The sequence below is a fragment of the Oncorhynchus gorbuscha genome, linkage group LG10 (genome assembly GCF_021184085.1).
Source record: "Oncorhynchus gorbuscha isolate QuinsamMale2020 ecotype Even-year linkage group LG10, OgorEven_v1.0, whole genome shotgun sequence".
NCBI classification, from domain to species: Eukaryota; Metazoa; Chordata; class Actinopteri; order Salmoniformes; family Salmonidae; genus Oncorhynchus; species Oncorhynchus gorbuscha.
In genome coordinates, this window is record NC_060182.1 from 3,105,131 (window position 1) to 3,116,921 (window position 11,791).

An 11,791-nucleotide genomic window follows, 5' to 3' on the forward strand; every position below is an offset into this window, starting at 1 on the left:
GAGTTATCAGGTAGACTAGTGGCTTTACATTGAGCCCTGGTGGCAGAGTTATCAGGTAGACTAGTGACTTCACATAGAGCCCTGGTGGCAGAGTTATCAGGTAGACTAGTGACTTCACATAGAGCCCTGGTGGCAGAGTTATCAGGTAGACTAGTGACTAGAGCCCTGGGCAGAGTTATCAGGTAGACTAGTGACTTTACATTGAGCCCTGGTGGCAGAGTTATCAGGTAGACTAGTGACTTCACATAGAGCCCTGGTGGCAGAGTTATCAGGTAGACTAGTGACTTCACATAGAGCCCTGGTGGCAGAGTTATCAGGTAGACTAGTGACTTTACATTGAGCCCTGGTGGCAGAGTTATCAGGTAGACTAGTGACTTTACATTGAGCCCTGGTGGCAGAGTTATCAGGTACACTAGTGACTCAGCTAGTCTGTTGAACACTACAGGGGGAAACAATGAGCTCTGTAAGGGTTACACTGCAGGGGATTCCCTGAATATTTTCACTAACATCTACCATGCTTTTCATCCACCATGTTAGACTTTGGTTTTTGTTCTTGAATTATCTGGTGTCAGGAGAGAAAGATAGAGTACATATGTAGGATCTTAATTTGAGCCAGTTTGCTACAGCAGGAACATAATCCTGCAGCAACGGGAAATGTCAATAGTTTTTTGTGGATTATAATTAATATACTTTTTTTGTAGGGGTTGATAGGTTTTTCATTATGGTAAATCAAGTCTGACATTTGGGGAAATTACAAACTTTATATCCATTTTTTTTAATATTATTTTTTTTACCTTGAATGCAATACAAGTTTGCATTTCCTGCTGTGCAAGAAATTCCTGCAGCAGGATGATCAAATTATGATATGGCATCTGTAGTCGAATGACAATTCAGGTGGTTGACTTCAAGTACAAAATCAATTCACTGTATGTTGAAGCAGTAAGGTATAATCTGAATATGCCTGTGTGGTACTAAGGTTAGGCTAATCCCTCTGCAGTTCTGTATGACTGTGTGGTACTAAGGCTAGGCTAATCCCTCTGCAGTTCTATATGACTGTGTGGTACTAAGGCTAGGCTAATCCCTCTGCAGTTCTGTATGACTGTGTGGTACTAAGGCTAGGCTAATCCCTCTGCAGTTCTATATGACTGTGTGGTACTAAGGCTAGGCTAATCCCTCTGCAGTTCTGTATGACTGTGTGGTATTAAGGCTAGGCTAATCCCTCTGCAGTTCTATATGACTGTGTGGTATTAGGGCTAGGCTAATCCCTCTGCAGTTCTGTATGACTGTGTGGTACTAAAGCTAGGCTAATCCCTCTGCAGTTCTATATGACTGTGTGGTACTAAGGCTAGGCTAATCCCTCTGCAGTTCTGTATGACTGTGTGGTACTAAGGCTAGGCTAATCCCTCTGCAGTTCTATATGACTGTGTGGTACTAAGGCTAGGCTAATCCCTCTGCAGTTCTGTATGACTGTGTGGTACTAAGGCTAGGCTAATCCCTCTGCAGTTCTATATGACTGTGTGGTACTAAGGCTAGGTTAATCCCTCTGCAGTTCTATATGACTGTGTGGTACTAAGGCTAGGCTAATCCCTCTGCAGTTCTGTATGACTGTGTGGTACTAAGGCTAGGCTAATCCCTCTGCAGTTCTATATGCCTGTGTGGTACTAAGGCTAGGCTAATCCCTCTGCAGTTCTATATGACTGTGTGGTACTAAGGTTAGGCTAATCCCTGTGCAGTTCTATATGCCTGTGTGGTACTAAGGCTAGGCTAATCCCTCTGCAGTTCTATATGACTGTGTGGTACTAAGGCTAGGCTAATCCCTCTGCAGTTCTATATGCCTGTGTGGTACTAAGGCTAGGCTAATCCCTCTGCAGTTCTATATGACTGTGTGGTACTAAGGCTAGGTTAATCCCTCTGCAGTTCTATATGACTGTGTGGTACTAAGGCTAGGCTAATCCCTCTGCAGTTCTATATGACTGTGTGGTACTAAGGCTAGGCTAATCCCTCTGCAGTTCTATATGCCTGTGTGGTACTAAGGCTAAACTAATCCCTCTGCAGTTCTATATGACTGTGTGGTACTAAGGCTAGGCTAATCCCTCTGCAGTTCTATATGCCTGTGTGGTACTAAGGCTAGGCTAATCCCTCTGCAGTTCTATATGACTGTGTGGTACTAAGGCTAGGTTAATCCCTCTGCAGTTCTATATGACTGTGTGGTACTAAGGCTAGGCTAATCCCTCTGCAGTTCTGTATGACTGTGTGGTACTAAGGCTAGGCTAATCCCTCTGCAGTTCTATATGCCTGTGTGGTACTAAGGCTAGGCTAATCCCTCTGCAGTTCTATATGCCTGTGTGGTACTAAGGCTAGGCTAATCCCTCTACAGTTCTGGGGTGTGGTGTTCTGTACACAAAAAAACGTGCCTCTGAATATGCCTGTGTGGTACTAAGGCTAGGCTAATCCCTCTGCAGTTCTATATGCCTGTGTGGTACTAAGGCTAGGCTAATCCCTCTGCAGTTCTATATGCCTGTGTGGTACTAAGGCTAGGCTAATCCCTCTGCAGTTCTATACGACTGTGTGGTACTAAGGCTAGGCTAATCCCTCTGCAGTTCTATATGCCTGTGTGGTACTAAGGCTAGGCTAATCCCTCTGCAGTTCTATATGCCTGTGTGGTACTAAGGCTAGGCTAATTCCTCTGCAGTTCTATATGCCTGTGTGGTACTAAGGCTAGGCTAATCTCTGCAGTTCTGGGGTGTGGTACTAAGGCTAGGCTAATCCCTCTGCAGTTCTATATGCCTGTGTGGTACTAAGGCTAGGCTAATCCCTCTGCAGTTCTATATGCCTGTGTGGTACTAAGGCTAGGCTAATCCCTCTGCAGTTCTATATGACTGTGTGGTACTAAGGCTAGGCTAATCCCTCTGCAGTTCTGTATGACTGTGTGGTACTAAGGCTAGGCTAATCCCTCTGCAGTTCTATATGCCTTGTGGTACTAAGGCTAGGCTAATCCCTCTGCAGTTCTGTATGACTGTGTGGTACTAAGGCTAGGCTAATCCCTCTGCAGTTCTATATGACTGTGTGGTACTAAGGCTAGGCTAATCCCTCTGCAGTTCTGTATGACTGTGTGGTACTAAGGCTAGGCTAATCCCTCTGCAGTTCTATATGACTGTGTGGTACTAAGGCTAGGTTAATCCCTCTGCAGTTCTATATGACTGTGTGGTACTAAGGCTAGGCTAATCCCTCTGCAGTTCTGTATGACTGTGTGGTACTAAGGCTAGGCTAATCCCTCTGCAGTTCTATATGCCTGTGTGGTACTAAGGCTAGGCTAATCCCTCTGCAGTTCTATATGACTGTGTGGTACTAAGGTTAGGCTAATCCCTGTGCAGTTCTATATGCCTGTGTGGTACTAAGGCTAGGCTAATCCCTCTGCAGTTCTATATGACTGTGTGGTACTAAGGCTAGGCTAATCCCTCTGCAGTTCTATATGCCTGTGTGGTACTAAGGCTAGGCTAATCCCTCTGCAGTTCTATATGACTGTGTGGTACTAAGGCTAGGTTAATCCCTCTGCAGTTCTATATGACTGTGTGGTACTAAGGCTAGGCTAATCCCTCTGCAGTTCTATATGACTGTGTGGTACTAAGGCTAGGCTAATCCCTCTGCAGTTCTATATGCCTGTGTGGTACTAAGGCTAAACTAATCCCTCTGCAGTTCTATATGACTGTGTGGTACTAAGGCTAGGCTAATCCCTCTGCAGTTCTATATGCCTGTGTGGTACTAAGGCTAGGCTAATCCCTCTGCAGTTCTATATGACTGTGTGGTACTAAGGCTAGGTTAATCCCTCTGCAGTTCTATATGACTGTGTGGTACTAAGGCTAGGCTAATCCCTCTGCAGTTCTGTATGACTGTGTGGTACTAAGGCTAGGCTAATCCCTCTGCAGTTCTATATGCCTGTGTGGTACTAAGGCTAGGCTAATCCCTCTGCAGTTCTATATGCCTGTGTGGTACTAAGGCTAGGCTAATCCCTCTACAGTTCTGGGGTGTGGTGTTCTGTACACAAAAAAACGTGCCTCTGAATATGCCTGTGTGGTACTAAGGCTAGGCTAATCCCTCTGCAGTTCTATATGCCTGTGTGGTACTAAGGCTAGGCTAATCCCTCTGCAGTTCTATATGCCTGTGTGGTACTAAGGCTAGGCTAATCCCTCTGCAGTTCTATACGACTGTGTGGTACTAAGGCTAGGCTAATCCCTCTGCAGTTCTATATGCCTGTGTGGTACTAAGGCTAGGCTAATCCCTCTGCAGTTCTATATGCCTGTGTGGTACTAAGGCTAGGCTAATTCCTCTGCAGTTCTATATGCCTGTGTGGTACTAAGGCTAGGCTAATCTCTCTGCAGTTCTGGGGTGTGGTACTAAGGCTAGGCTAATCCCTCTGCAGTTCTATATGCCTGTGTGGTACTAAGGCTAGGCTAATCCCTCTGCAGTTCTATATGCCTGTGTGGTACTAAGGCTAGGCTAATCCCTCTGCAGTTCTATATGACTGTGTGGTACTAAGGCTAGGCTAATCCCTCTGCAGTTCTGTATGACTGTGTGGTACTAAGGCTAGGCTAATCCCTCTGCAGTTCTATATGCCTGTGTGGTACTAAGGCTAGGCTAATCCCTCTGCAGTTCTATATGCCTGTGTGGTACTAAGGCTAGGCTAATCCCTCTACAGTTCTGGGGTGTGGTGTTCTGTACACAAAAAAAATGTGCCTCTGAATATGCCTGTGTGGTACTAAGGCTAGGCTAATCCCTCTGCAGTTCTATATGCCTGTGTGGTACTAGGGCTAGGCTAATCCCTCTGCAGTTCTATATGCCTGTGTGGTACTAAGGCTAGGTTAATCCCTCTGCAGTTCTATATGCCTGTGTGGTACTAAGGCTAGACTAATCCCTCTGCAGTTCTATATGCCTGTGTGGTACTAAGGCTAGGCTAATCCCTCTGCAGTTCTATATGACTGTGTGGTACTAAGGCTAGGCTAATCCCTGTGCAGTTCTATATGCCTGTGTGGTACTAAGGCTAGGCTAATCCCTCTGCAGTTCTATATGACTGTGTGGTACTAAGGCTAGGCTAATCCCTCTGCAGTTCTATATGCCTGTGTGGTACTAAGGCTAGGCTAATCCCTCTGCAGTTCTATATGACTGTGTGGTACTAAGGCTAGGTTAATCCCTCTGCAGTTCTATATGACTGTGTGGTACTAAGGCTAGGCTAATCCCTCTGCAGTTCTATATGACTGTGTGGTACTAAGGCTAGGCTAATCCCTCTGCAGTTCTATATGCCTGTGTGGTACTAAGGCTAAACTAATCCCTCTGCAGTTCTATATGACTGTGTGGTACTAAGGCTAGGCTAATCCCTCTGCAGTTCTATATGCCTGTGTGGTACTAAGGCTAGGTTAATCCCTCTGCAGTTCTATATGACTGTGTGGTACTAAGGCTAGGCTAATCCCTCTGCAGTTCTGTATGACTGTGTGGTACTAAGGCTAGGCTAATCCCTCTGCAGTTCTATATGCCTGTGTGGTACTAAGGCTAGGCTAATCCCTCTGCAGTTCTATATGACTGTGTGGTACTAAGGCTAGGTTAATCCCTCTGCAGTTCTATATGACTGTGTGGTACTAAGGCTAGGCTAATCCCTCTGCAGTTCTATATGACTGTGTGGTACTAAGGCTAGGCTAATCCCTCTGCAGTTCTATATGCCTGTGTGGTACTAAGGCTAAACTAATCCCTCTGCAGTTCTATATGACTGTGTGGTACTAAGGCTAGGCTAATCCCTCTGCAGTTCTATATGACTGTGTGGTACTAAGGCTAGGTTAATCCCTCTGCAGTTCTATATGACTGTGTGGTACTAAGGCTAGGCTAATCCCTCTGCAGTTCTGTATGACTGTGTGGTACTAAGGCTAGGCTAATCCCTCTGCAGTTCTATATGCCTGTGTGGTACTAAGGCTAGGCTAATCCCTCTGCAGTTCTATATGCCTGTGTGGTACTAAGGCTAGGCTAATCCCTCTACAGTTCTGGGGTGTGGTGTTCTGTACACAAAAAAACGTGCCTCTGAATATGCCTGTGTGGTACTAAGGCTAGGCTAATCCCTCTGCAGTTCTATATGCCTGTGTGGTACTAAGGCTAGGCTAATCCCTCTGCAGTTCTATATGCCTGTGTGGTACTAAGGCTAGGCTAATCCCTCTGCAGTTCTATACGACTGTGTGGTACTAAGGCTAGGCTAATCCCTCTGCAGTTCTATATGCCTGTGTGGTACTAAGGCTAGGCTAATCCCTCTGCAGTTCTATATGCCTGTGTGGTACTAAGGCTAGGCTAATTCCTCTGCAGTTCTATATGCCTGTGTGGTACTAAGGCTAGGCTAATCTCTCTGCAGTTCTGGGGTGTGGTACTAAGGCTAGGCTAATCCCTCTGCAGTTCTATATGCCTGTGTGGTACTAAGGCTAGGCTAATCCCTCTGCAGTTCTATATGCCTGTGTGGTACTAAGGCTAGGCTAATCCCTCTGCAGTTCTATATGACTGTGTGGTACTAAGGCTAGGCTAATCCCTCTGCAGTTCTGTATGACTGTGTGGTACTAAGGCTAGGCTAATCCCTCTGCAGTTCTATATGCCTGTGTGGTACTAAGGCTAGGCTAATCCCTCTGCAGTTCTATATGCCTGTGTGGTACTAAGGCTAGGCTAATCCCTCTACAGTTCTGGGGTGTGGTGTTCTGTACACAAAAAAAATGTGCCTCTGAATATGCCTGTGTGGTACTAAGGCTAGGCTAATCCCTCTGCAGTTCTATATGCCTGTGTGGTACTAGGGCTAGGCTAATCCCTCTGCAGTTCTATATGCCTGTGTGGTACTAAGGCTAGGTTAATCCCTCTGCAGTTCTATATGCCTGTGTGGTACTAAGGCTAGACTAATCCCTCTGCAGTTCTATATGCCTGTGTGGTACTAAGGCTAGGCTAATCCCTCTGCAGTTCTATATGACTGTGTGGTACTAAGGCTAGGCTAATCCCTCTGCAGTTCTATATGCCTGTGTGGTACTAAGGCTAGGCTAATCCCTCTGCAGTTCTATATGCCTGTGTGGTACTAAGGCTAGGCTAATCCCTCTGCAGTTCTATATGCCTGTGTGGTACTAAGGCTAGGCTAATCCCTCTGCAGTTCTATATGCCTGTGTGGTACTAAGGCTAGGCTAATCCCTCTGCAGTTCTACATGACTGTGTGGTACTAAGGCTAGGCTAATCTCTCTGCAGTTCTGGGGTGTGGTGTTCTGTACACAAAAAAATGTGCCTCTGAATATGCCTGGGGGCTTCATATAGCACGTCTGTAGTTTACAGTAAGGTGTTGTACTTATTTAATGTACTTTACAGTAAGGTATTGTACTTATTTAATGTAGTTTACAGTAAGGTGTTGTACTTATTTAATGTTGTTTACAGTAAGGTGTTGTACTTATTTAATGTAGTTTACAGTAAGGTGTTGTACTTATTTAATGTTGTTTACAGTAAGGTGTTGTACTTATTTAATGTTGTTTACAGTAAGGTGTTGTACTTATTTAATGTAGTTTACAGTATTGTGTAGTACTTATTTAATGTAGTTTACAGTAAGGTGTTGTACTTATTTAATGTCGTTTACAGTAAGGTATTGTACTTATTTAATGTAGTTTACAGTAAGGTGTTGTACTTATTTAATGTAGTTTACAGTAAGGTGTTGTACTTATTTAATGTTGTGCTGGTACATCAACCATTCAATTTCCAGGGATTCATTCAAGTAGATTCGCTACTAATCTATGTTTAAAAGAAAAGGGCTTTATAACTACAGGTGATTGATTTGATTGATTGATTGATTGATTGATTAGCTGTGTTGTTTCAAAGCTTCTAGTGAAAATATGGTGAGCAAAGAACCGTTAGGCTCACAGAGGTGAGATGTCTGTTCATTCCCGTCAACAAAGGCAAACATATTAAAATAGCCATTCTGTAAAAACACTTAAATCAAATAGAGTTTAATGCTTTTATCAACTGCAGTAGTTCATTCATTGCCCTTTTTTAAAATTTATTTGGTCAAAAACTGGTTTAACGACACCTCCGTCCCTAATACAACATATATCTCAGTCCATGCTGTGCCTTCTGGCAGGGTCACATTCATTAGGGCACGCAACGTTTTAAAACGTTTTTTTTTTTTTTTTGCAACAGAAAATTTAAATTACTGTTACTTATTGGACGAGTCCGGGTAGTCCCTCCATGTTTCAGACTGTTTCACTTCCGTTTGGTGCCTAATGAACACAACCCAGTTTTTCTTGTTTTACCTCATTGAGCTCATGGGAAGCTACATGTTGCATAACTCTAGCAGACCGCGAGGGGGAACAAATGGCTTTTTATTGCTCAGCAGAGGACGAGGTAAATATTGGATGCATAAGTGTATACGTGCCAACGTCCGGCACTCATGGATCTGTGTAATCTGTACATTTACCAAAACTCTTGTTATTCTGGCAACTAGTAGTAGAGCACCACAGGAGGCTGGTGGTAGGAGCTATAGGAGGACGGGCTCGTCGTAATCGCTGGAATGGGATTATGGGAACGGTTCAAAACACATCAAACACATAGAAACTTAAGCGTTTGACTCCGTTCCGTTTATTCCATTTCAGTCATTACAACGAGCCCCATCCTCTAATAGCTTCTCCCACCAGCCTCCTCTGTATAGCACTCTGTCAGAGCACCTAGTACATAAAACTCCCACAGCAATTAACTGAACCAGCGAGTCTTACAAAATGCATAGAAGACCAGTATCAAAAATGCCCTTGTAGTCAGTCTCGTGAAAACTCAACAACATAGGCTTACGTCTAAAATGGCACCCTATTCCCTATGTAGTGCACTACTTTAGACCAGTGCCCATATAGGGAAAAGGCAACCATTTTAGACATGCACATAGCGTATAACAATGACTCTGGCAAGTCACCAGAGCAAAATATTGGAGGAGAGGATGAGGGGAGGGAGGATTTAGGGGAGGAAGGAGGAGGAGAGGATGAGGGGAGGGAGGATTAGGGGAGGAGAGGATTAGGGGAGGGAGGATTAGGGGAGGAGAGGAGGAGAGGATTAGGGGGGAGGGTTAGGGGAGGAAGGGGAGGAGAGGAGGAGAGGATTAGGGGAGGAGGGAGGGAGGATTAGGGGAGAAGGGAGGGAGGATTAGGGGAGGAGGGAGGAAGGGGAGGAGAGGATTAGGGAGGAGAGGGGAGGAGGGAGGGAGTAAGGGGAGGAGAGGATTAGGGGAGGAGGGAGGGAGGATTAGGGGAGGAGAAGGAGGGGAGGAGGGAGGAAGGGGAGGAGACGATTAGGGGAGGAGGGAGGGAGGAGAGGGAGGAGGGAGGGAGGATTAGGGGAGGAAGGGGAGGAGAGGATTGGGGAGGAGGGAGGGAGGAGAGGAGGAGAGGATTAGGGGAGGAGGGAGGGAAGAAAGGAGGAGGGGAAGAGAGGATGGAGGGGGATGTGGGAGGAGGAGGGAGGGAGAAGGGGAGGAGGAGGCAGGGAGAATGGAAAGGGAAGAAAGAGGGAGGGAGAAGGGGAGGAGGGAGGGAGGGAGGGAGAAGGGGAGGAGGCAGGGAGAAGGGAAGAAAGAGGGAGGGAGAAGGGGAGGAGGCAGGGAGAAGGGAAGAAAGAGGGAGGGAGGGGGAGGAGGCAGGGAGAATGGAAGAAAGAGGGAGGGAGAAGGGGAGGAGGCAGGGAGAAGGGAAGAAAGGAGGGAGAAGGGGAGGATGTGGGAGAGGAGGAGGGAGGGAGAAGGGGAGGAGGCAGGGAGAAGGGAAGAAGGGAGAGGGAGGGGAGAATGGAAGAAAGAAGAAGGGAGGGAGAATAGAAGAAAGAGGGAGGGAGAAGGGGAGAATGGAAGAAGAAAGAGGAGGGAGAAGGGAGGAATGGAAGAAAAGAGAGGGAGGAGAAGGGGAGGAGGCAGGAGGGGAAGGAGGAGGGAGAGGGGAGGAGGGAGGGGATGTGGGAGGAAGAGGGAGGGAGAAGGGGAGGAGGAGGCAGGGAGAATGGAAGAAAGAGGGAGGGAGAATGGAAGAAAGAGGGAGGGAGAATGGAAGAAAGAGGGAGGGAGAATGGAAGAAAGAGGGAGGGAGAAGGAGGAGGGGAAGAGAGGATGGAGGGGGATGTGGGAGGAAGAGGGAGGGAGAAGGGGAGGAGGAGGCAGGGAGAATGGAAGAAAGAGGGAGGGAGAATGGAAGAAAGAGGGAGGGAGAAGGAGGAGGGGAGAGCGATGTGATTGGTCTGTTCTTTGTTTATTATATTACCGGTCACTGAAACAGGCGGAGCTGAAATGGGGAAGGATCACAGAATGATGACATTGTAGCATTTGTAAATAGTAACGTAATGTACGTTCTGGATATGGATAAGCATCAGAGACTGGCAGGGGACAGTTCTGATAGGACGTCTCTGTGTAGTGTAGCATGATGTATGCAGTACTACAGCACCAACAATCAATACATTCTAGATACGTGGCTAAGTACTAATGTGTGTTTCTAAAGGAACACTGTGTTATGACGTTCAGTCACATCTTCATTCACTGTTCAATCAACAACTCAAATAGAGTATCTGCTTTTAAAGTATTTGTTCAACTGGGTAAAGAATGTGTCAACATAGCACCCTATTCCTGACATTGGGCACTATTTTACAACCAGCTCTGGTCAAAAATAGTGCACTATATAGGGATTAGGGTGCGATTTTAGATGTAAAAGCTTCACGGTCAATACTCGATTTGGTTAAAAGCGGCTTGGCTAGAAAATGAAAGGCACCAGTAGAGATCTGTAGAGACTCATAGATCACTAGTCTCTACAACTGTGCAGTTATACAATATATAACCTTTATAGTGTTGAAGTCGGAAGATTACCTACACCTGAGCCAAATACATTTAAACTCAGTTTTTCACAATTCCTGATATTTAATCCTAGTAAAAATTCCCTGTCTTAGGTCAGTTAGGATCACCACTTTATTTTAAGAATGTGAAATGTCAGAATAATAGTAGATATAATGATTTATTTCAGCTTTTATTTCTTTCATCACATTCCCAGTGGGTCAGAAGTTTACATGCACTCAATAAGTATTTGGTAGCACTGCTTTTAAATTGTTTAACTTGGGTCAAACGTTTCGGGTCGCCTTCCACAAGCTTCCCACAACAAGTTGGCTGAATTTTGGCACATTCCTCCTGACAGAGCTGGTGTAACTGAGTCAGGTTTGTAGGCATCCTTGCTAGAACACACACTTTTTCAGTTCTATAGGATTGTGTTCAGGGTTTTGCAATGGCCATTCCAGTACCTTGACTTTGTTGTCCTTAAAGCCATTGTGCCTCAATGTTGGAAGTATGCTTGGGGGTCATTGTCCATTTGGAAGACCCATTTATGACCAAGCTTTAACTTCCTGACTGATGTCTTGAGATGTTGCTTCAATATATCCACATAATTTTCCTTCCTGATGATGCCATCTATTTTGTGAAGTGCACCAGTCCCTCCTGCAGCAAATCACCCCCACAACATGATGCTGCCACCCCCATGCTTCACGGATGGGATGGTGTTCTTCGGCTTGCAAGCTTCCCCCTTTTTCCTCCAAACATAACAATGGTCATTATGGCCAAACAGTTCTATTTTTGTTTCATCAGACCAGAGGACATTTCTCCAAAAAGTACAATCTTTGTCCCCATGTGCAGTTGCAAACCGTAGTCTGGCTTTTTTATGGTGGTTTTGGAGCAGTGGCTTCTTCCTTGCTGAACAGCCTTTCAGGTTATGTCGATATAGGACTAATTTTTACTGTG